Genomic DNA, 24466 nt, shown 5'->3' with positions numbered 1-24466 from the left:
TTGTATTGTGATTAGCCAATTGAAATTATTTGATTTTTACACATTTTCGTGGAGAACCATTCCTATCTCATTAACCTATGCTTTGAAGTGGAGTTTTGGTTTGTTTTGGTTACATTTTGAGCATGATCTGAAGCCCTTCTTTTGAATGAAGATACAGCATACACAGAAGTTGTTAAAATGCAACAGAGCTAGCGGGCTAGGAATGGCCACTTTCGCACTATTTATTTTAAATCTAGTTTGCTAAGAGATGTACTAACTTCTAGTATGAATGTTGCATAGGTACCTTTCTTCTTGTTCACCATTCACTCTTGAAGCAAGATAACGTTTGGGACTCATTCTGCCAAACTTATTAAAGTTGAGTAGTACTTTACTCGGCAGTGGTTTCAGTGGGATGACCGGGGGGGTAAAATACTACTCAGCATGAGTAAGTGTGGCTGAATCAGGCCCACAGTAAACACACATTATGTGGGGAAATGTGCAGCTGCAGCTTAGGCTTTGTCTACACTACACAGCTTTTAGCAACACCTCGGCCGTGTTGACAAGGCTATGTTCCTAAAAGTTAGGCAGTGCAAATGCTGTTTGTTGGCACTTTTGCAGACAAAATACTTTCACCCCCCTATGAGCAGGTTTCGCATTGTTGACAGGAGAGCACTCCTGCCAACAACACGGGCATTCACACAGGCACTTCTGCTGCAAAATTTTTGTCTTTCAAGGGGGGCTTTTTAAGCACCTGTGAATGTTTTGTCATGCAATTGGCAGTGTAGACAAAGCCTTAGGCTATAAGATTTTCATCTGTCACCTTAGGTGCCTGTATTTGCAGCTGAGATCAAGAAAGTTGCTAGGTTTCATTAACACATACCACAACATGAGGATAATGGGGGCAGGGGAAGGAAAATGGATGAGTAGGGGGACAATTCTATCACTAAGTGAAAAACTGTGCACTGTGGAAAAAAGAATGAAGCATTTGAAATATTAGTTAGATGTAGCTTTTAGCCCCCAAATCACTGATTTTATTGGGACCACTTGCAGAGCCAATCACTGCCACTCATTCTGGAGAATGATATTAATGGATAAAAATAAAATGTTGAAAACTGAAAGAAACTACCCACTACTTAGGGATATAATAACCAATAGCATGAACGTGGGGGCAAAGTACCTGGCAGGTGCAAAGAAAGCAAATGAAATACTTAGTGTATAAACAAAGGAATTAATTACCAAGGTAAGTAAATAATGTTCTAATTGCACAAAGACTCTTCTTAGGGTTCAGTATGTGCATATAGATGTCTAAGGCCTGGTCTACACTAGTCTGTTATTTTGGAATTATCCGAGTTAATTAAAAAAAAAAAAAGATTCCATCCACATGACCAAAGCAGTTTTTTCAACATCAAGGGCTCTTTAAATCAATTTCTGTACTCCACCTCGGCAAGTAGAGTAGCACTTAAATCGAGATCGCAATCCCGGGTTAAAGGTATTGTGGATGCAATTCAACGTTATTGGTCTCCAGGAGCTATCCCAGAATGCTCCCTTGTCACTGCTCTGGACAACACTCTCAACTCCAATGCACTAGCCAGGTGGCCAGGAAAAGCCCCGAGAACTTTTGAATTTAATTTCCTGTTAGGTCACCAGCAGCACAGGTGACCATCAGCGCAGTTCACCATCACAAGAGATCACACAGTCTCGGATTCGCAGACGAGCTCCAGCATGGTCCGAATGGTACTGGATCTCATTGTATGTTGGGGAGATGAGTCTGTTATGGCAGAACTACATTCCAAAAAAAGGAACGCAAATACGTACGCTAAAGTCTCCAGGGCCATGACGGAAAGAGGCTACTCCAGGGACACAGAGCAGTGTCATACAAAAATCAAGGAGCTCAGGCAAGCCTACCAAAGAGCCAGGAAGGCAAACAGGGGCTCTGGGTCACAGCCCCATACATTCTGCTTCTACCGTGAGCTTCATGCAATTATGGGGGGTGACGCCACCACTACCCCACCATTGTCCGTGGACACCTGCGAGGGGGGGAGTTGCACAGAGTGAGGAAGAAGAGTCTATACAAGGAGCCACATATTAACCTCTGAAAAGCCGCATGTGGCTCTGGAGCCACAGGTTGGCCACCTTTGTTCTAGTCTCATTGATGCAGGTTGAGCCTCCCTGGGGAACTCAGATGGCTGGTTTGTGAAACTGTTCTGTAAGGCTGTATCTACACTGCAATTAAAAACCCACAGCAGGCACTTGCTCGGGCTTGTGGGACTCAGGCGAAGGGGCTGTTTAATTGCAGTGTAGACATTCCCACCTCACAGGGTCCTAGACCCCTGGCTCTGAGTCCAGCTTGGGCCTGAACATCTACCCCAAAATTAAACAGCCCCTTAGTCCAAGCCAGCTGGCATGAGCCAGCCATGGGTTTTGGACTGTAGTGTGAATATACCCTAAATGTCAGCTCAGGTTCTGAGTCAGAATGATACATTTTAGCATAGGTTCTCAACTGTGGTTCTGAGACCACCAGTGGTCCAGAACCTCCATTCAGGTGGTCCGCGGATAGTTCCCTCTAAGGAATGAAGGATCACCCCACCTAATTAGTGGAGCTGCACAGGCATGGCTCTACTAATTAGGTGCCTGGACCCTGGAGAAGATGCACATGTAAGGTGAGGTGGTGGCCTTGGGCGAAATAAGGGGTAGTTGGAAAGGGCAGTGGGGTGAGAAGAGAGGGTAGAGGGAATTTGGGATGTGCAGTTCAGCATTGGCCAGAGAAAGGGGCGACTTTCCCCAGCTTCAGGGCTGTGGCTGCCGGGGAGAGAGGGCACATCCATCACATTAGAAAGGTAAGACTACTGGTATTAAAATATGAGCTGTGTGCTTTTATTTGTAAAACAAAAAATGATTATTAATTATTAAGTTTTTCTTTATATAGCGCTTTCATCCAAGTATCAGAGGGGTAGCCATGTTAGTCTGGATCTGTAAAAAGTGACGAAGAATCCTGTGGCACCTTATAGACTAACAGATGTATTAGAGTCTGGACTACCCACTTTCCAGACTCCAAAGAGAAAAAAGTTTGAGAAACACTGGTGTAGGGAATAAGCTCTCTGTTAACATGCACAGTTTCAGCCCTATATTTAAAACAAGTTATTTTGTATCTATGAAACTATCAGGTCCAGATTCGGCACTCAGATACACACCCAAGGGGGCAGAATGAAGTTCACATGCTCATATCCAACATGATGTCAGTGGGACTTACATACACATCCTCAAGTATGGAATTAGGTCTCTAAAGATATCTGTAAAATAAATGCTAAATAAAGTGAACACATAGAAGAGAAGGATTAAAATATGTACTGATTCCATAGTCACTATTATTAGGCATGATGGTGCAGGTTACATTCTAAATTATGCTGGCAATGTCAGTGACTGGAGTGAATATGCCTGTGTGGCATTATACTTGTGTACAGTATGATGTCTCTAAAAGTGCTGGGTGGAGAGATCTTGCTTCATTTTTGAGCCTGTGTTTATCCCAATGTTCTCCTGTCAGCAATGCAGATAGTAATAACCTCCCATAACCCCACCTCTCATGTATCTATGTTGCCTCAGGGCTGGCAGCCTTCTGACTGGGCACACCAGGGGGATACTGGGTCATGACATTCAAACCCCTCTCCATCTCTAGCTCATCTGCACAGGAGCAGACATAATCTGTAATAAAGGAGAGTTCAAACTCTGCTTGGATTCCCAAGACCCACATTTTACTATTTGTTGCAAACTAATAGAGTGAATCGTGTCATGGGTTTGAAATATCAATTCAAAAGTTGAAGAAGAAAAGCCCTTAGTTGGAGTGGTATAATGGAGGATCATCTTGCGAGCAAAGTCCCTGAAAAATTTGGACATAGGCACATGGATTAACAGGTAGAAAAGTATAAAATCATGCTCTCATTGAGGTGAATGGCAAAACTCCCATTGACTTTATTGGGGCCAGGACCTCATTCCACACTTCTATCATTAAAGCTTCCTTACTATGCGAGGTATGAAGCGGTTTCTAACCCTCTTGGCTGGACATTTAGTTTGAGTCACAACCAGTCTCCAAAAGAACCAAACTAGTGTCTAAGGGCCAGATTGTGTAATTTCTCCAGCAACACTGCCTTCAGTGGGACTACTTACGTGGGTAAATGCTCACCATCTTACAGGGCCAGCTCCAGGGGTTTTGCCACCCCAAGCAGCGAGGGAAAAAAAAAAGCTGCTATCGTGATCAGGGGCAGCTCTACCGCGTCACTTTCTTCTTCAGTGGCAATTCGGTGGCAGGACCTTCCCTCCAAGAGGGGCCAAGGGACCCACCACCAAATTGCCGCCCAAGAGCCCGACGTGCCGCCCCTTCCCCTTGGCCGCCTCAAGCACCTGCTTGCTGCGCTGGTGCCTGGAGCTGGCCTGCCATCATGAGCTCTGTAAGCTAGCCCTAATAAAGCAGCGCAGGATAAACAAAAGCAGATCAGGGTCTTCACAATGTTCAGAGTCCACTGGAAGCTGTTAAGAAAGAACCAGGACACCGCAGCTCACATTTCCATAATGCAACCTGTGGACAGTACAAAATTGATTCACAAGTATTTTCACCAATTTTTTAAAAACACTAAATTCATTTCACTGTGATTCAAGAGGGCATTATTAATAGAGCTGTCTGAAATTTTGAGTGAGGTGAGGGTTGCATTTTTCACATTCCCCTCCCTATTTCTTATGGAAAATTCAGAATGAAGTTTTTCTAAATAAAAAGAATTTTTTCAGTTTCAAAAAACATTGGGTTTGGAATATACAAGGTTTTTCTCCCATTCTTTCATTTTTTAAAAAAATTTTCCTCCCTAGTGAAGAAAGTGAGAGAAAGGGGAAAAGCTTCACTTTCTCTCACTTTATTTAACTTTTTTCCACATTTTTCCTTGGAAAGAAGTAAAACAAAACAAACCCTTGAAAATGGATTTCCCCTCCCCCTCCAACACTCTATTGCTTTTTTTGTTTTTGGTTTTGTTTTTGGGGTTTTTTTTCCCACTTTTTCCCAATTTTTCCAGTGGGAAAAGAGAGAGACAGAGAGACTGGGAATTACTATGTAATAAAAAAGTTTAAAAGTTCACTAAATTTTGAAATTTTTGTAAGAAATCCCCAAAGGTTTATTTTGATTTATTTTTTGTCAAAACTGAATTTTTTTTTCATGAAAAGATTTATTTTTTGACTTAAATCCGTTTTTGACCAGCCCTCATTATTTATTATTTTCAAGAATACGGTATTCATGAAAATATTATAATACTCTTTGTCCCTGCCTGCAGGTATATGGGATCTTGGGGAGCAATTACCACACAGGTGGGGTGCAAAATAAACTTTATTAAGAAAATGCAAAAACAGGGAAAATTTAATAGTGAGGGGTATGGGGTTTGTTAAGGTAGGCAATTGGGGAGGGAGTTCTTTTAGTATAGTATAGGGGGTTTCAATAGTGGGGTACAATACAGTGGGGTACAATACAGTTGGTAACCAACTAACACTGAAGTATAAATGTAACAGGTAGCTAACAATTTCTAGGTAAAGGGTGTGTCACAGCAGCATATAACCAACTAACAGTTATGGGTAAAATGTATTAAATAACCAACAACTCTAGGTAAAAATGTGTCACAGTGGTGTAAATATAAAATGTGAGGTGTGTGAGAGAGAAAAAGGGTAACCAATGGGGTTTTATGCTAGACTTCAGTAATACAATTGAGGTTTGGCAGCAGTAGGAGCGGGGTGAACACGTGGGGGAAGGGATTAAAAGAGAGAGAGAGAGAGAGAGAAAGGCAGTGGTAGAGGAATGAGGTTAGGGGATGGGGGAAGAACAGCACGTGGTGGAGCAGAAACCAAAGATAGAGGCGCTACAGAGGGAGATTTAAACTCAGGGAGACACAGAGAGCAGACAGGCTGCAAGTTTAAACAGCAGAGAGACTGCAATGAGTGACTGGGGAGCTCGGGGGGGGGGGGATTGGGGCAGTGGGAAGACAAATTCAAATCGTAAAAACCTTATCTATCCCCTAACTTAATCAAACTTATATAAAATGACAAGCAGCTACAGAATACAACCAGGCAATGATTTTCTAAACTTATCTTAACCAACAATTAGGCAACACAACAAATATCACAGAAACTTACAAGCTCTACAATCTTAACAAACTATGACTTATTAAATTAAAAAAAAACAAGACCTACGGTGCACCTTATGCTATGGGGAGGTTACAGAGGGCAGAGTGGTATGTATCCAGGACCCAGCTCCCAAGGAAGCCAAGGGATGGTGGCTACAGCGGTGGATACAGCTGAAAGCAGAGAGCCCCAAGGCAAAGCCCACAGGAGCAGAGCTTAGCAGTGGCAAAGAGCCCTGTAGTTTAAGAGAGGTTTTAAGACACAGACCAAGGTTTAGCTTGAGTCTGTGTGCTGGGGAAACAGAGCCAGCAGCTAAAATAATAAAATAAAAGTATAGAAAGTTCTACAGAGGGATTCTTACCAATCCCCAAGGCAGCAGCAAAGGCAGAAGCAGCAGCAACATCAGAAGAGGCAAGGAGGGTTCGGTACAGTCTCAATAATCAGGAGATCTCTCAGGTAGCAATTCGTTCTTCGTGGGGGGGGTTTCAAAAACGGGGGTACGCTCAAAAATAAAACGAGAGCGGAGAAAGGACCCCCCAGAACCCCTGGCTGATCAGACCAGGCAGCAATGCAGGAACCTTTCTGAGGTGTGTTTCAAAAATGTCTGGTTTTAAAGGCAAACTTGGGCAGTTTCCCACCAGTAATCCTGATAGGCTCCCTCTGTCACAGGGGAGGGGGCACAGGGGAAAAACTGAAGGTAAGCCCAGAGACATGCCTGGACATAGTCCTGTGCAATAGGTGACTCAAGAGCACATGAGACTATGACTCATGCCCAGGATCTTAAAACCACAATAGGCCTTGCAGCTCTGGACATTGCCTACCCTACACCAAGCCCAGGTTCAACAAGGTGATAACAGGACTAACCCTTTGAAAAGGGCAGTGGTCCCACTTAGCATGCAGCACAAGTGGCCATCCCTTTGAGAAGGGCAATGGCTCTTGTTAAACAACTTAAGGGGCCCTCCCTTTGAGAAGGGCAGTGGCCCTGGTAAACAACTTAACAGCCAGGGAAGGGCGGCCACAGGAGAACAGAAAACAAAATGGAGTCTGGGGAAACAAAATGGAACAGGGGAATAGCTGTAATGGACACTCTTGAGTTCCACAAATTTTGGTGCCAGTGATTATTTATAAGAAAATTTACATCTGACATTTGCTATTCATGATTTCCTACTCTTCCATTTTCAGTCATCCAACCAAGAAGAAAAACTTGGTTGTCAGCCAAACAATCTGAGCGTTAATAGTCTAAATAAGCAGATCACAAAGAACCAATCAATTGAAAATTATTTATTCAAACTATCTGACCATTGCTTACACATATATAAGAAGAAAAGCAGGATCAGATCCACAAGTGAGCTGCTATACAAAAGAACTAAATGTATAATAAATATCACTTGTAATGAATCGGTTAACCCACTTTACAGATGCATAGTAAATATGCAGCACTTCCCTCTGGTAATCCACTAGTCGGGTTGGGTATGAGTTCTTCTAACCAAATGTTTTCCTCTTGCAATCTTTTCTCAGCTGTTTAATGATGATCATATCTACCTGACAGGAAGTATATGCATGGGTCAGATGTGAGTGCAGTTTCTACATGACAGCAGTTGTATGACTTTTATTTAGCACCATATTGGGACTCAGCTGGAAGCAGGACCCTGACTATGAAAACCAGATGATGTGCTGGCAGGAATAGAGAATTCAAAGTAGCACAGATAGCATTAATCTTACGGGGTATCCCCTTGAAAAAAGCATTGCTTCTGCTTAAAACCAAAGCTTTCCCAAAAAATACCTTAAGATCAGAGAGCAATGGAAGCAACTCAGACACCACAGGGGATGATGGACTGATCTTACAGAATGTGACACTGTAAAGCAAAGTATATTGATGCAGTTTGAGGCTGTTTAGCCAGTGACCCAGATTTCGCTCTGAAATACAAATGTGAAATCAATGGGAACTGTCCACATGCATTAAGGGGTAGAATTCCAAGTTCCTCTACTTTGTTGTATAAGGGCTCATATCCTACTCCAATTGAAGTTAATGGCAAAACTTCCATTGACTTCAGTGGAAGGACACAAGAACATAAGAATGGCCATAGTGGGTCAGACCAATGGTCCACCCAGTGTCCAGTCTTCCAACAGTAGCCAGTGCCAAATTCTTCAGAAGGAATGAACAGAACAGGAAAATTATCAAGTGATCCTTCCCTTGTCATCCAGTCCCAGTTTCTGGCAATCAGAGGCTAGGGATGCCTAGAGCATGGGGTTGCATCCCTGTCCAACTTGGCTAATAACCCTTGATGGACCTAAACTCTATGAATTAATATAATTCTTTTTTGAACCCAGTTATAGTTTTGGCCTTCACAACATCCTCTGGCAACAAGTTCCACAGGTTGACTGTGCATTGTGTGAAGAAGTACTTCCTTATTTTTGTTTTAAATGTGCTGCCTATTAAATTCATTGGATGACCCCAGGTTCATGTGTTATGTGAAGGAGGTAAATAACACTTACATATTCACTTTCTCTATGCCAGCCATGGTTTTATGGACCTTTATTATAGCCCCTCCTAGTTGTCTCTTTTCTATGCTGAACAGTGGCTGTCTTTTTACTTTCTCCTTAAGTGGAAGCTGTTCCATATCCCTAATCATTTGTGTTGCCCTTCTCTGTACCTTTACTAATTAAAATATATCTTCTTTTTTGAGATGGGTTGACCAGAACTGCATGTCACACTCCAGATGTGGTTGTACCATGGATTCATAAAGTGGTATTACGCTATTTCCATTTCATTATCTATCCCATTCCTAACATTCTATTAGCTTTTTTGACTGCTGCTGCACACCGAGCAGATGTTTTCAGAGAATTATCCACAATTCCAAGATCTTTTTCTTAAGTGGTAACAGCTAATTGAGAACACATCATCTTGTATGTATAGCTGGGATTATGTTTTCCAATGTGCACTACTTTGCATTTATCAACACTGAATTTCAACTGCCGTTGTGTTGCCCAGTTTTGTGAGAACCCTTTGTAACTCTTCGCAGTCTGCTTTGGACTTAACTCTTGTGAGTAATTAATACTGTCTGCAAATTTTGCCACATCACTATTTAACCCTCTTTTCATATCATTTATGAGTATGTTAAATAGCACAGGTCCCAGTACAGATTGTGGGAGACCCTGTTATTTACCACTTTTCCATTGTGAAAGCTGACCATTTATTCCAATGCTTTGCTTCCTATCTTTTAACCAGTTACTGATCCATGAAAAACAAACAAAAAAAACAAAACACTTCCCTCTTCTCCCATGCCTGCTTACTTTGCTTATGAGCCTTTGGTATGGGACCTTGTCAACGTCTTTCTGAAAATCTATGTACATTATATCTGCTGTATCACCCTTGTCCACATGCTTGTTGATCCCTCAAAGAATTCTAGGAGATTGGTGAAGCGTGATTTCCCTTTACAAAAGCCATGTTGACTCTTTCCCAACATATCGTGTTTATCTATGCGTCTGCTAATTCTGTTCTTATAGTTTCAGCCAATTTGCCTGATACTGAAATTGGGTCTACTGTCTTGTAATTGCCGGGATTACCTCTAGAACCTTTAAATGGCTGATTTAAGCTACAGGCTACATACAAGTTAGTAGTTCTGTAATTTCATATTTGAGTTCCTTCAGAACTCTTGGATGAACACCGTCTGGTCCTGGTGACTTATTACTGTTGAATTTATTAATTTGTTCCAAAGCCTCTTCTATTACCATGTCACTTTTTGTCACCTAAAGAGAATGGCTCAGGTGTGTGAATCTCCCCCACATTGCCTGCAGTGAAGACTGACACAAAAAATTCATTCTGTTTCTCTGAAATGGCCTTGTCTTCCCAGAGTGCTCCTGTAGCACTTTGATTACCCAGTGGCCCCAGCTGATCATTTAGCAATCTAACCTTGAGGGAAATCTTTGATTTCTATGTGACTTTCTTTCCACCAAATGTGTAAATATTTTCCTTTGGGTGAGGATATGTAGCATGTATGCTAAAATCTAAAATAAATAGTTATGTTGATCAGTAAAAAGGCCAGTATAAAGGAAACATGTAGTTATTCAACATTAGAATTACAGAACCCACAATTAAACAGATTCCTTTACAACTGAAGACTAGTTCCAGACTGTCAGCGGAAAATATATTTCAAACAAATATTCTGCAGTCAATACCATCTGTTCCCTCTTTGTGTGAAGTATTTTTATTTGCTGTAAGCAATGAGCCTAAACAGGTTTTAAGAGGTTTATTATTAATAAATGAATTTGGAAAAGTTGCAAAGGAATTCACAGCATGGATTTACTTAGCACTTCAAGTCAATATTTTGAAACCAATGTTTAGTGCTAGGCTCCCTATCCAGATTTAGCCTCCTATATAAGAGTGACCTGATTTTCAGAGGAGCTGAGCACCAGCAATATCTATATAATAGCAATTATGAGAGGAAGCAATGAATAAGTTCTTCAGTTGAATCTTCAGGAGGAATAGAGTGGTGGGAGCTGCATGTAATTAGTCAAGCTGAAGTTTGCCAGGCGCCTCAGGGTAATGACTGTATTCGTGTTAAGAGTGCCATGGAATGACACCTCCAGCTGCATAGTGCTCCACAGCATCACATGGAGGAATTGGTTTCAGTACTGACTCTGAGATAAAAGAGATCCCCATTGAAATGTCAGAACCACTTCCAGCAGCCTCCAGATTCTCCTTGAAGGTCAGCCATCCAAGCACTGGCCAACTTCACTTTATGTTCCCTGTTCCCTGCTTATGAAACAACAGTTTAATCTGAGGGCTGTAACACTTGGGTCTAATTCTGGTTGTTGGGCTGAGTGGTGTTTAGTGGCCTATGATGTTCAGGAGGACAGCCTAGATAAGCCGGTGTTTCCTTTTGGCCTTAAATTCTAATTCTGTAACTTCTAAAAGCTGACAAGATAGCCACTCCAGCTGGCACAGCTGTAGTCTCACTAATTATGGAGTAAAGTGTACACACGAAGTGTGAGCAGAGAGATATGGAGCATGCATTCCCCTAAACCAGTTATTTGTACACATTGCTAATGCAGATAATACCATCAGTGTTGATAGAACGGAAGTTAAATATGATGAAGTTTCTAAACCCAAGACAGTGAGATCTTACGTAACTTATGTCAAGAGGCTATATCACTGTTAAACACATTCAGCACCTTAGTAGAGATATTGTTTAAGCCATAAAATGAGAAGAATGATACAGACCTTTGTAAACCTTTGAGATTCACAGCTTTGAGATCTACTGATAGAAGTTGTAATAATAATAACAACAATTATCTCTCTACACATGCAGTCAATGACAGCTTTGTCCACATAGGGACTGCAGGACTGGTTGTTTAAATTGTAACAGATTGGACCAGATTTAGCCTAGGGATCCTTACGGACTAAATTGCATCTTTAGAAGTACAGGGAGATGCTTATCTCTACCATCAGAGGAGTGCCGGGTAAATGGAGTAGAAATTTCTTTTACCAAAAGTTTTCCAATGAAAAATACAGGTTTGGGTTGTTCGAAACATTTGGCAAATTCTTATTGAATTTGCCAAATTGTTTCAGATGAATAAACCAAAAAGTTTCTGAAAATATTGAAACGTTTCACTGACATTTTCAATTCAGAACAAATTTTTCATTTCAAAGTTTCCTTCAATTTTATTTATTTATTAAAAAAAACCTATAAAAAAAGCCCCAAATTGAAACAAGTGTTTTATTTGACCCAAAACAGGCTTTTATTTTTTGGAATTGCAAGCAAACCCCCCCAAATCATATATTTACACAGATCTAGTACAAGGAAGTCACTGTGTGTCAGCGATGGGGACATACACAGGTTATGAGGACAATAATGACCCGCAAATTATGAGTTTTCAAATGATACCTCACAAGTCATACCTTGTACAAAGATTAGTACAATAAGGGACATAGGGGTATATATATTCTGTCACAGCAACACCCATCCAAATTCCCTTTTTTCTATTGGGAGAGGCCGGCATGTTGTGTCAGCCCTTTACAGATAATGCAGTTGGGATGAGGTAGGAGGTTTGCAGTGGGTTGGGGAGCATCCAGAGACCTCTGCACAGCTGCATAGGCCTATGACATGATCTGCCCTGAAATCCATAGCTTTAACAGAGCACAAAGACTTTGTCTTGAGTGCTACATTTGACACCAGTATCCAGGCATTTACACCGAGGGCATTATCTGAAAGCAGCACATTGGTGTGGTAGCAATAAAGTGCTGAAAATGTTGAATGCAGGTGGCTGGGCCATGACAGCTATTTATTTACTGTAGTCATTCCCTAAATCTGCATTCCATCTGCCATCTGCATAAATAATGAACAGAGCAATAAATATAGCAGGATTACCAAACAATTTCACTCAGCTTCTCCTGACTCTGTGAAATTCTGCCGTGAATCACTTGCTTGGCTGGGTCCCACGGACAGTTTGAACTAGGGACTTTATTTTTGTACCAGAATCTGGGGCTTCCAAAAAGCAATTCCTACTCAACTACTGCTTCAGAAAGAGTTCTTCCGACTACATTCTCTCTCTCACTCTTTTTTAATTTACCGGGAGGGAAAGGTTCTTTTGAACTACAGTAGCTGAACCTGACTTCGAGACAGAAATTTCAGATACTTATAGTAGGTTCTCTTTTTGCTGAAAATCTATTTTGCCAATTTCTCTTCAAGGAGGATGATACCAAAAGTCATTTGCTATTATCCTTCCACTGAGAATCACATTCACTCACCTGCACCATGTTAATATTGCAATGATATGGGCTGGGCATCACTGCCTTTTACTGGAGAGAGTCAGAATTGCTTAGATGTGTGTCAAAGGCCTTCTGATGATGAAAATTAGAGACAGATTCAACAGCAGAGTTAAGCCAAATTATATATATATCTCCATCCATCCAATTTGGATCAATGTTTTAGCAGAAAGGTGACCCTAGAACATTCTGTCATCTTAAAAAAAATTGATGGACAATTCATAAATTTAACACGTACTTTGTATTTATTATTATTATTCCATAGTATACAGTAGTATGTAAAGACCAAATCTGAGAGTGAGATCCCATTGTGTTAAGCATTGCCCCCAAAGAGTTTATAATCTAATTTGACAAGACAGCCAAGGAGTGAGAGAAAAGGAGCATCTCCACCTTATAAACAGGGAACTGAGACACTGAGGGCTTGGCTACACTTGCAAGTTAGAGTGCATTAAAGCAGCTCCAGGCACCCTAACTCACAACCCATCCACACTGGCAAAGCACTGAGAGTGCCCGGACTCTGCAGCTGGAGCACTCCTGGTAATCCACCTCCACAAGAAGCATAGCACTCACTATGCCTTGGCTGAAATGCCCCAGCATCAGCGTGAACGAAGCGTTGATTACTGCACTTTGATTGACCTCTGGAAACGTCCCATAATCCCCTTAAGTCAAGTGCCCACTCTTGTCACTATTTTGAACTCGGCTGTAGGAATGCGGATATGCCCTTTCAAAGCTCCGTTTCTGACAGCCAGCTGCTTATCTGCTCCAGGACAAAGCAACCATTAGTGTGGAATGTTGCTGCTGTGAGTGTGAGAGAAAGAGAGGCGGGGGGAGGGAGGTCTGCTGCTGTTTGAACTTACAAGACAGCATGCTGGCAAGCTCTCAGCCCCCCAAAACCCATTCTATCTTCCCCTACATACACACAACACATTCCCTGTCACACTCCACCACATCCACCCCCCATTTGAAAAGCATGTTGCAGCCACTTGCATGCTGGGATAGCTACCACAATGCACTGCTCTTTGTGGCATTGCAAGAGCTACTAATGTGGCCACGGCAGTTTGCTTGAATCTGACAATGTGAACACACTGCAGCGCTTTCCCTACTGCGCTCTCCGAGGGCTGATTTAACTCAGAGCACTCTACATCTGCAAGTGTAGCCAGACTCTGAGGGTATGGCTACACTTACATTTGTGCAGCGCTGGGAGTTACAGCTGTGTTCATACAGCTGTATAGGGACAGCGCTGCAGTGTGGCCACACTGACAGCTACCAGCACTGCAGTGTGGCCACATTTGCAGCATTTGCAGTGCTGTTGGGAGTGGTGCATTGTGGGCAGCTATCCCACAGAGCACCTCGTCCCATTTTGGCGCCGTGGGTTGTGGGAAGGGGACGGAAGGGTGCGGGTCATTCCGCTTCCTGTCCCAACGCCCCGTGGTGCATCGCTACAGATCCCAGGAGTTTGGCACCATTGTGAGTCTGCAGAGCGATTTCTGTTAGAAATGGAGCCTGAGCTACTGAGGACCTTGCTGATGAATGTTGCCAGCACATCACGTTTGGCAGTGGAGCTATTCCTTCAGCTCCAAAGTGACAGTGAGGAGTCAGACAATGATATTGATTCGCCTGACGCGCAAGACACTAAATTGCTTGTGGCAGTAACGGACGTGCTCAGCACAGTGGAACGCCACCTTTGGGCTCAGGATACAAGCACTGAGTGGTGGGATCACATCGTCCTGCAAGTCTGGGATGATGAGCAGTGGCTGCAGAACTTTCGGATGAGAAAAACTACTTTCATGGGACTGTGTGAGGAGCTCGCCCTGACCCTGCGGCGCAAGGACACGAGATTGAGAGCTGCCCTGCCAGTGGAGAAGCGGGTGGCTATTGCAATCTGGAAGCTGGCAACTCCAGACAGCTACCGATCGGTCTCAAACCAGTTTGGAGTGGGAAAGTCGACCGTTGGAATAGTGTTGATGCAAGTTTGCAGGGCCATTAATCACATCTTGCTAAGAAGAACCGTGACTCTGGGGAACGTGCAGGACATTGTGGATGGCTTTTCACAAATGGGTTTCCCTAACTGTGGGGGGGCGATAGATGGGACGCATATTCCTATTCTGGCACCACCCCACCTGGCATCCGAGTACATTAATCGGAAGGGGTATTTCTCTGTGGTTCTCCAAGCGCTTGTGGATCACCGTGGGCGTTTCACTGACATTTACTCAGGATGGCCTGGAAAGGTGCATGATGCACGCATCTTTTGGAACAGAGCCCTGTTCAGGAAGCTGCAGGCCGGGACTTTTTTCCCAGACCGCAAGATCACAGTAGGGGACGTTGAAATGCCCATTGTGATCCTTGGAGACCCTGCTTACCCCTTAATGCCATGGCTCATGAAACCGTATACAGGGAAGCTTGACAGGAGCAAGGACCGGTTCAACTACAGGCTGAGCTGGTGCAGAATGACTGTGGAGTGTGCTTTCGGCTGTTTAAAGGGACGCTGGTGGTGTCTATATGGGAAGCTAGACTTGGGGGAAAGCAGCATCCCCGCTGTTATATCCGCGTGCTGTACCCTCCATAATATTTGTGAAGGGAAGGGTGAAACATTCAGTGAGGAATGGACCTCCGAGGTTCAACGCCTAGTGGCTGAATTTGCACAGCCAGAGAGCAGGGCTACTAGAAAGGCACAGCACAGGGCTTCAAGGATTAGGGATGCCTTAAGGGAGCAATTTGAGGCTGAAAGCCAACAGTAATGTTTGGTGCCTTGCATGGGTGTGAAGTGCAGTGGTTACAATGATTTGCAGTGCCTGTTTTTCCCTTGGGGTACAGTATTTTTCACTTTCTGCATTAATAAAAACTGTTTTAAAAGCCAAGAAATCATTTATTCAAAATACAGTACATAAAAGGGCAGGGGGGTAGGGTGGTGAACTGTACATTCAGAGGTTTGAATATGTCCTGCCTGGATTGCTGTGCAATGCCTGCTGCACTTCAGGATTAATATGCTGCATGGTGATGGGGGTTGAGTGCATAGGGTAAGGGTCGTAGTTCTCAGGGCTGGTAGGTGAACGTACAGGTGTTGGGGGCAGCTGGTGGTGGTAAGAACCAGGCTGCTGGAGAAAGGTGTTTTGAGCAGACACTGGGGCACAAGGGAGAGAGCTTTGGGAGTGGGGGGGCTTAGCTCGGTACTGATCTGCCTGCATGGCTACGAGAGACTGCATACAGTCCGTTTGGCGCGCCAGGAGGCTTATCAGCTGCTTTGTGCTTTTCTTGGTAGCCAATTCCTTTCTCCTGCTTTGTGTTTCCCTCCACTGATGCATTTTCTCTCTCCAGTCCTGCAGCCTCTTACTCTCTCTGGCAGACTGATTCATAACTGCTTTCACCAAATCTTCTTTGCTTTTCCTTGGTTTACGCCTCAAGTTCTGTAATTTTTCAGCAGGCTGTGATAGGGTCGGAGGATTCAAGGACACTGAAAAAAACAGAAATGGAAACATTTAATACAGAGGCTGCATTGTTTATTATCACAGTGAAGGAGTTTGTAGACTATTTGTAGCATCATTTACACATAGCAAACCTAGCACAGAGAGGCCACAGGAGCGAAGACATGGTGAGTAATGGGGTGAGTGTTTCTGCCGCAACTCACCTGGGAAGGGGAGCTGCTTGAGTCAGGGCTTACTGGGGTTTCTGTACACTGGGGAAAGCAGAGAGCAGCTGCGGGGGACCTGCACTGAACACTATCCCTACATTTTCAACAGGATTTTCTACTACCAGATATATCACTGCTGCGTGTTACCTGGGAAGAGAGGGATGGTCTTCTACAGCAATGTGGATTCCGCCCTGGTCCTTATGCAGCTTGCCTGTGTGCAGCAATGGTCCCTCCACCCCTCGCGGCACAGTGGCGTGGATGCGTTAGCCTGACTGGGACAAGGACCACGGTGGCTCTCCCTATAAACTTGCGCAAGCACATTGCTCACGCTCTGGCTGAATCTTTTGAAGAGATTAGTGAGGCCGATTACAGAGACCTGATAGACCAAATCAATGGGCTATTCCACATCTAGGCATGCATGCATGCAGCCATAACCCACCCACCCCTCCTCCTCCTCCTCCTCCTCCTCTCCCAAAACATTTCCATCCTTAAAATAAAAGCTGCTTACCAGAAACCCGCTCCTCTGCTTCTTCTTCACCAACAAGTTCCAGCTGCTGCGACTGGCTAGCTTCCTCCTGGCTTGAGAAGAGTTCCTGGCTGCATGCCTCCTGGGACTCTGAGGTGTCTCCCTCCACCCCAGTAGCCTCACTCTCGGCTTCCTCTACACCCTCCCCCACTTCTCCCTGCTCTGAACTCTCCATCGTGCTCCTTGGATTGGCAGTGGGGTCACACCCAAGTATGGCATCCAGTTCCTTGTAAAAACGGCAGGTCATGGGGGCAGCTCCTGAGCGGCGGTTTCCTTCACGGGCTTTGCAATAGGCACTCTGCAGCTCCTTTACTTTAACCCTGCACTGCAACGCGTCCTGTTCATGGCCCCTTCGCTGCAAGGACTTTGATATCTGCCCATAGGTATCATAATTTCTCCGGCTGGAGCGCAGCTGTGATTGCACAGCTTCCTCACCCCAAACACTGATGAGGTCCTGCAGCTCGGAAGTGTTCCATGCTGGGGCTCGTTTGGGGCGTGGAGGCATGGTCACTGATTGATTGATTGATTGATTGCACTCCACACCTGGCTGAGCAAACAGGAAGGGGATTTTTAAAATTCCTGGGGCATTTAAAGGGCAGGTCACCTGAGCCCAGGGCAGTGGAGTGCGAAACGATGAGCAGAGTGGCTGAAAAGGTATGCTGGGATACCTCCTAATACCCTGGAAGCCAATAAAAGCGCTTTTGGTGGCCACACTTGATGACCAGCGCTGCATCACCAGCGCTGGAATCGCTACACCCCAAGCAGAACAGGTGTACAGCCAGCGCTGCAGCCAGGAAGTTCCAGCGCTGGCCGTGCTTTGCAAGTGTGGACACAGAGTGAGTTGCAGCGCTGTAACCCCATCACCAGCGCTGCAACTCTCCAGTGTAGCCAAGCCCTGAGTAATTAAATGACTTGCCGAAAGGCTGACAGCAGATCTGCAGCAAAGCCAGGAATCCACATCTCCTGAATGCCAGTCCAGTGCCTTCCCCACAAGACCATCTTTCCCCCATCAACAGCGTATCACTGCAGAAGTATTTGCTTTACTGTTTCATTTTTTATTAATACAGGCTCAAACCCAGGAGAAAATCCCTTTCCCCCCTCAAATTACTGCCATTCAAGAGCATTGTTTGACCAGGTATTTCAACAGAGATCTATTTGTATTGTCCTGTACTGAACTGGGGGGGAGGGGTAAATCAGCAGAACTGCAGTTTTCTAATCTTGTCCTAAATGCATTCTAGCAAACAGTTACATGCAACATTTATCACCTAGGTGGCACAAGACGGTTATGTGAACTCTTGTAAGCCTTTGCCATTGAAGTATCCGGGAAGGTCACAGAGAAACACAATTTGGCTGTGAAGTCATTCCAAGAGCTTTATTCCTACATTGACTTAAGACACTTTCAACAGTTAAAAAAAAAATTGTTCACAAATAACATTCATACAACATCAGAGAGGGAAATGAACGAGGTCAGAACAGGGCATCTGGGGAAAGAACTAAATGATCTCTAGGGGAGCTTTCCCCCAGGAGGCAGGTGGAGGGCTCAAGATCCTGGCTGGGCTCATAACTGTCCCTTTATTCCAGAGAGCACTATGCTGAAGAGTGTCGCCATCCCACTGGGAGGAAAGTATGATCCGTTCAGGATTGTGCTGCAGTTGTTGCCCTAGCAGCAACGGGCCATTCTAGTAGACCAGACATGGGTTTCCTAGCATGACACACCAGACCAGTAAGTTTTGTCAGAGGCTCTTGATGGTGAAGATAGGAGGGGTCCGAATGCTCCCTATTACAGATCAAATTGCCCTTTGCTTTGCCATGCTCTGCACACTGCCACCCCCAAGGTTGCAGGGACTCTGTCCTTTGGTGCTCCTTTAACTTAGGAAGGGCTGTGGTACAAGATGGGCTGAGACACACACTGGAGCGAATTGCTGCCCAGAGGAACTGGGATGCTCGTGACCACAGCAAGAACCATGCCAAGCCTAGGATGAGATGCTACCAGGTGCCGCCTCAGGGGAATGTAATTCTGCAGCAGGAGGGAGCTGCTCGAGGAGGAGGAACCACTAGGCCAGGTATGGCCGAGACTAGCAGCACTGGAACCCCACAGCGGGCAGCAGGGGCTGGAGGAGAGAGTACACAAAGACTTCCCAGCTAGACACAGGGAAAGGGGGTCTTACAGGGCAGCTCGCAATACCAGGGAGGTGTGTGTCCGGGCTGCAGCAGCTAAGGAAGGAGCAGAGCTGAGTCAGTGCAGGAGTGGAGATGGCTCCCGGAGACAAGCCAGCAGAGCTGGCTCCCATTTCTGGTGAGCCACTCAAGCCCCACATACCAAGGGGGTTGGGGATGGAGTTTTTAGGGGGCTTCTTGAGCTGGTGGCCGATGCAAGGTGGGCAGGACTAAGAGATTATTAGGGTTGTTCCTACTGAACTAGCAGCGATTGGTGCAGAGACAGAAGAAGGGGAGATGAAGCTGCAAGATTGGGGAGAGACGAGCCCAGCAGCCCTATGGCTCGGATTCCCTCCTAGTCCATCTGCAGAGCAAGTGCCCCCAGTCTCATGACAGATCATTCCCTCTAACTGCCCCCTAGCACCTCTGCTTCAGTTGCCCCATTGGAACATGCCCAGGTTTCTCCACTCACCATCATAGTTAGTATGTGGACACAGCCCCCTCTAAGCCAGTCAGATCCCCCTCCCTACACAGTGGCTGTGTCCTTGGACTCCCATATCTGGGTCTGAGTGCACCCTAGATCCCAAGCAGTCTGTGGAGTTCTCAAGCAGGATGCAGAAGGCAGCGTCCGGCCCTTGCCAGGGGTGCAGCTGGCAGGCATCCTGCCCTCGGATTCTGGGTGCATGTTCCCAATGTCCTCCATCTGGTCGGCAGGGCCACCCCAGTTGATGTGGAAGCAGATGACATGGGGGTTGGAGGACAGAATGTTCCTGTGCAGCTGGGAGAAGTCTGGTTTGAGGGACCAGTACTCCCAGAGCTCGGGTCCAGCTCGCGGGTACTCCCACAGCTCACTGTTGATGGAGTAGCCCATGAGGATGAGCTCCTGGCCCAGTTTTGTGGCAGGGGATGGGCACCACTGTCATCCACACCACATCACTCTTGGGGAGGTGGCTTGGGCTGGGGGCTTTGGCCTCAAAACCAAACATTTGCCTCCCATCTGTGCCAGGTTACACCAGGGCTGAGTCAAACACCTGGTCATACTTCTCACTCTCTGCAGAGGCCATGTAGATGATCTTTCACTCCAGCTTATGTGGCAGCACCTTCCTGCACTCAAACCGCACCTGGAAGCGGAACAGGTAGTCGAATGGGCCCGAGTTCTCCAGAACTGACACCACTGACACTTGGGATACGTCACTACCTCTGGGACCTGAACCTGCTGCCCACTCCCCAAGCCAGCTGTGAAATCAACTAAATATTCTCTGCATATATTTCTTCATGCAATGCGTTCTTTTTCATTTAAACTATTTTTGCTTAATTTACCAACATCCTAACAGTCTTAACACTGATAGAACAGTTCCCTATTGTACCACATTTTAGGAAATTAAATTTCAGTGAGTAATTTGAAATCCAGAATGCAGCACACTACATAGAAACAGCAAGGGGTAGGACTAAATAGACATAATGTTGAAACAGCATTCAAATGAAGAGTAAAAAAAAATAAGAAACCCAAAACATTCTGTAAATATAAAGCCAATATTACATCTGGACAAATGTCTCATCCAGTTTAAATTAATTGCTGTTTTTGATTGCCTAAATTACTCAACCTTTATTTTTTCTACACTGATTTTTCCCCAGAATGACTAATTTTTGTGTCATGCAGTTAGCCATTTTCTTCAACCCTTATGCCTTTTTTGGACCTATCAGATTCATGTCATATAACATGACTTCACGCTCCCCCCAACTGGCTTAAGTGTTAATGGATACTAGTCCTTTGGCATATTTCTCTCCATCCTCTGCTGCTGAAAGAAATACTCCTACATAGTAATAAGATCACATTCTCACATTAATGACCTGCAGCACAACACTGAATTTTCTTACTTTATCATCAACAAAATCAGCATATTCAGCATTCTACTTGGTTGCTTTTCCAGTCATGATTTTCTATAGCAAAATAACTCGCATTCCCCTTTTACCTCAGGCTCGACCGTTTGTACCGTATACATCATCCTGTCATCTCAGTTTTTTTCTTTTTCTTTTTTTTACCCTGGGTTTTGAGCTGGCAATCTGAAAGGCATATTCCAGAATGGTGTAAGATACCAGTACCTGCCATTACTCTAGAGTAATGCTGTTTGTTTTTGCCATCCAACTTTTTATGAGGGAGCATTTTGTATGCAACAATGCGCTGGCTGTCAAGGAGACGTTGACCTGGGACAAATCTCCAATCTGTATTTTGGTTTTCGAACCATAAACAGCATGCTGGGAATGGAATCTAATATTGTCCTCCAAACAAGCATCTCTATTCTCACTGGCAGATGCAGTCTGATTCACCCGACTGCATTTGCTAATAATATGGAGGTAAGGTGTACTTTATCAAAGGATGCGACTCATTGTTCTCATCCAGGAAAATCAAAAAAAATTAACTGCTGCTCAGAGAATTTGCATTTTACATATTCATAGAGGATTTTGAGCCCTAAAATCACATTCCATTTTTGTTCTTTAGAAACTACTATTAATGCCAATTTTGGGAGAATGAAAGGGAAACACAGAAAGATATTAACGATGTTCTACAAACCCATTTGGAGATTTTCAACAGAGAATGAACATGGCTGATAATTTTCAGGGACCTGCTTGGAAATGCAATATATACACAAGCTAAGAAAAAAACTGCCCCATCACTTGAATGGCATTACCCTACATATCATCCTAATTTATGGGACTTCAGATTTAGCCCTGGAATCCTGTAGATCAACAAAGCAACAAATCACAAGGTCCAGTCACAGACATAGGGACGGGTTGTATCTAATTACAGGTGGGGGGGAAATGTATCACCCCAGTGGAAACTACAGGAGGCAGTGTGTCTGAAGCGTGTCTCCTGGAGTTCTCAAAATTCGGGGTGGGAGGGTCACTGCACCAAGCTTGGAGAAAATAAAGTCTGCTCTGCTCTGCACTCAGCCAGTTTCACTCCCTTCCTGCCCTGTCTGGAGAGCCTTGCACTGCAGAACCTTTGTGCTCCCTAGCTGAAAAGGCTCCCATTGGGCCCTGCTCCGGCAGGGCAGGGGCACAAGAAGGAGCAGTTTGGTGTACTCTCTTCCTCTCTCTCTCACGCACACACAGTATTGCCAACTTCAAGAGACCAACAATCATAAATCCGAGCCCCCAAAATCAGGAGATTGGTCCAAAAATCATGATATTTTAAAAACATTGTATTGTGTTTTCAGTCACCTGATGCTGTGCAGCTCCACCCATTGCATAGGCCAGAACCTCAATGTCACAAACTTCCTTTTTCCAGCAACCAGTTCCCATAGCATGGTGAGCATTGCATTTCTTATATAGATTTATACTATAAAGAGATCAGCTGAGCAGGAGTCAGAACTCCTTGGTTCTAGTCTCAGCTCCACCACTGTCTTACGTGATCTTGGACAAGTCACATAACTTTCTGTGCCTTAGTTGACCCTTCAGGAGAATGGGTATAGCACTATTTACTAATCTCACAGAACTACTGTGAGAGTTTAAATCCTTTGGATTCCCGGACTAAGAAGTGCAAAGTATTGTTATTACATATATTACTCCATAATTGTAGATCAAATGGTACAGCTAACAAAACACTAATTCCTCATTTAAGCCTGATTGCCAGGTTACAGTACCATGCACATCTACAGTGCCAGATAAGTAAACAATGAAAATAAATGAATCTTGCCTGCTTTCAGCTGCTGTGCTTTTCTAGTGCACCTACACTTGATAATTTTCCTTTCTTTTCATAAGATTACTGACCTTGCAAACCTATGCCCCTTTTAGGTCCAATTTTGGGTCTCTGAGCATTTTAACTGCTGCATTAAGCTCTGGGACTTCCATCTTGTGAACACTTATGCACGACGTGAGGAATCTCAGAGTCAATGGGACTACTCACATGTAAAGTTACGCATGTGCGACTGAGTTAGTACCGTCTCTGTGTGAGTTTCACTATCCCCAAAAAGGAGTTAAACCCCAACATCCTTTAGTTGTCTACCATTAGATCCTCTAGTCTGTCCTTCTGTATTTCACAGGCCACTAAATTTCCCCCAGTTGCCCCTGAATTGCTGGACTCAAGCATAACCTGTATTTGGCAAAAGCATATCTTCAAATCACCTCTCACTCTTCTTTTCGATAAAGTAAACAGATTGTTCTCTATGGCTCTTGCTGAAAGGCATTTTCTCCAGCCCTCAAATCATTCTGGTGGCTTGTTTCAGCACCCACTCCAATTTTTCAACATGGCCACTCTGATAGTATCTGAGACCTCCAATTCTTTAATGCGTTTATCCTCACAGCACTCCTGTGGCACAGAGAGTTCCCATTTTATCCTTTGTACATACAGGGAATGGATGCACAGAGTGACTAACGGTATGTCTACACTACGAAATTAGATTGAATTTATAGAAGTTGGTTTTTTAGAAATCGTTTTTATACAGTCGATTGTGTGTGTCCCCACACAAAATGCTCTAAGTGCATTAAGTTGGCAGGCTGTGTCCACAGTACCGAGGCTAGCGCCGACTTCCAGAGCGTTGCACTGTGGGTAGCTATCCCACAGTTCCTGCAGTCTCCGCTGCCCATTGGAATTCTGGGTTGAGATCCCAATGCCTGATGGGGCAAAAACAGTGTCATGGGTGGTTCTGGGTACATGTCGTCAGGCCTCCCTCTGCCTCCCTTCCTGCTTCCCTCCCTCCCGCCTTGAAAGCAACGGCAGACAATCGTGCATTACGATTGGTAGCCATCATCGTCGTATTCCTGGGTCCTCTTTTAGCTGACCTCAGTGAGGTCGGTCAGGGGCGCCTAGGCAGATATGAGAGTGACTCAGCCAGGTCATTCCCATCTTCTGCCGAGTACCCAGGAGATGACGATGGCTAGCAGTCATACTGCACCATCTGCTGCCAGCCTAAGATGTAAAGCATAGATGGAGTGGATCAAAACAAGAAATTGACCCGATTTGTTCTGTGAAATCAACGGCCTGCTAAACCCAGGGTTTTGAGGTCAATCCTTGAGGAGGCCATTCTGTGTGAAAGTTGTTTGTGTTTCTTCTTGATGCAAAGCCACCCCTTTTGTTGATTTTAATTCCCTGTAAGCCATGTCGTCAGTTGCCCCTCCCTCCATCAGAACAACAGCAGACAATTGTTTCGCACAAAACCAGGTGAGGAAGCGACGGCAGCATGGTGACAAGAGTGATGAGGACCATAGACATGGTCATAGACATCTCACAAAGTACGGGCCAGGCAATGTGCCCCTGCAA

General features: G+C 44.6%; 1 pseudogene; it reads right to left on the bottom strand.

Moving 5' to 3' along the window:
* Positions 1–19718: 19718 nt before the first annotated feature.
* On the bottom strand, positions 19719–23393 carry LOC127058524 (histone chaperone ASF1B-like; annotated as a pseudogene).
* Between the last annotated feature and the right edge of the window lie 1073 nt (positions 23394–24466).

This window comes from Gopherus flavomarginatus, chromosome 9, assembly GCF_025201925.1.
Source record: "Gopherus flavomarginatus isolate rGopFla2 chromosome 9, rGopFla2.mat.asm, whole genome shotgun sequence".
Taxonomy (NCBI): Eukaryota; Metazoa; Chordata; order Testudines; family Testudinidae; genus Gopherus; species Gopherus flavomarginatus.
This window is presented reverse-complemented; position numbering and strand designations above follow the sequence as displayed.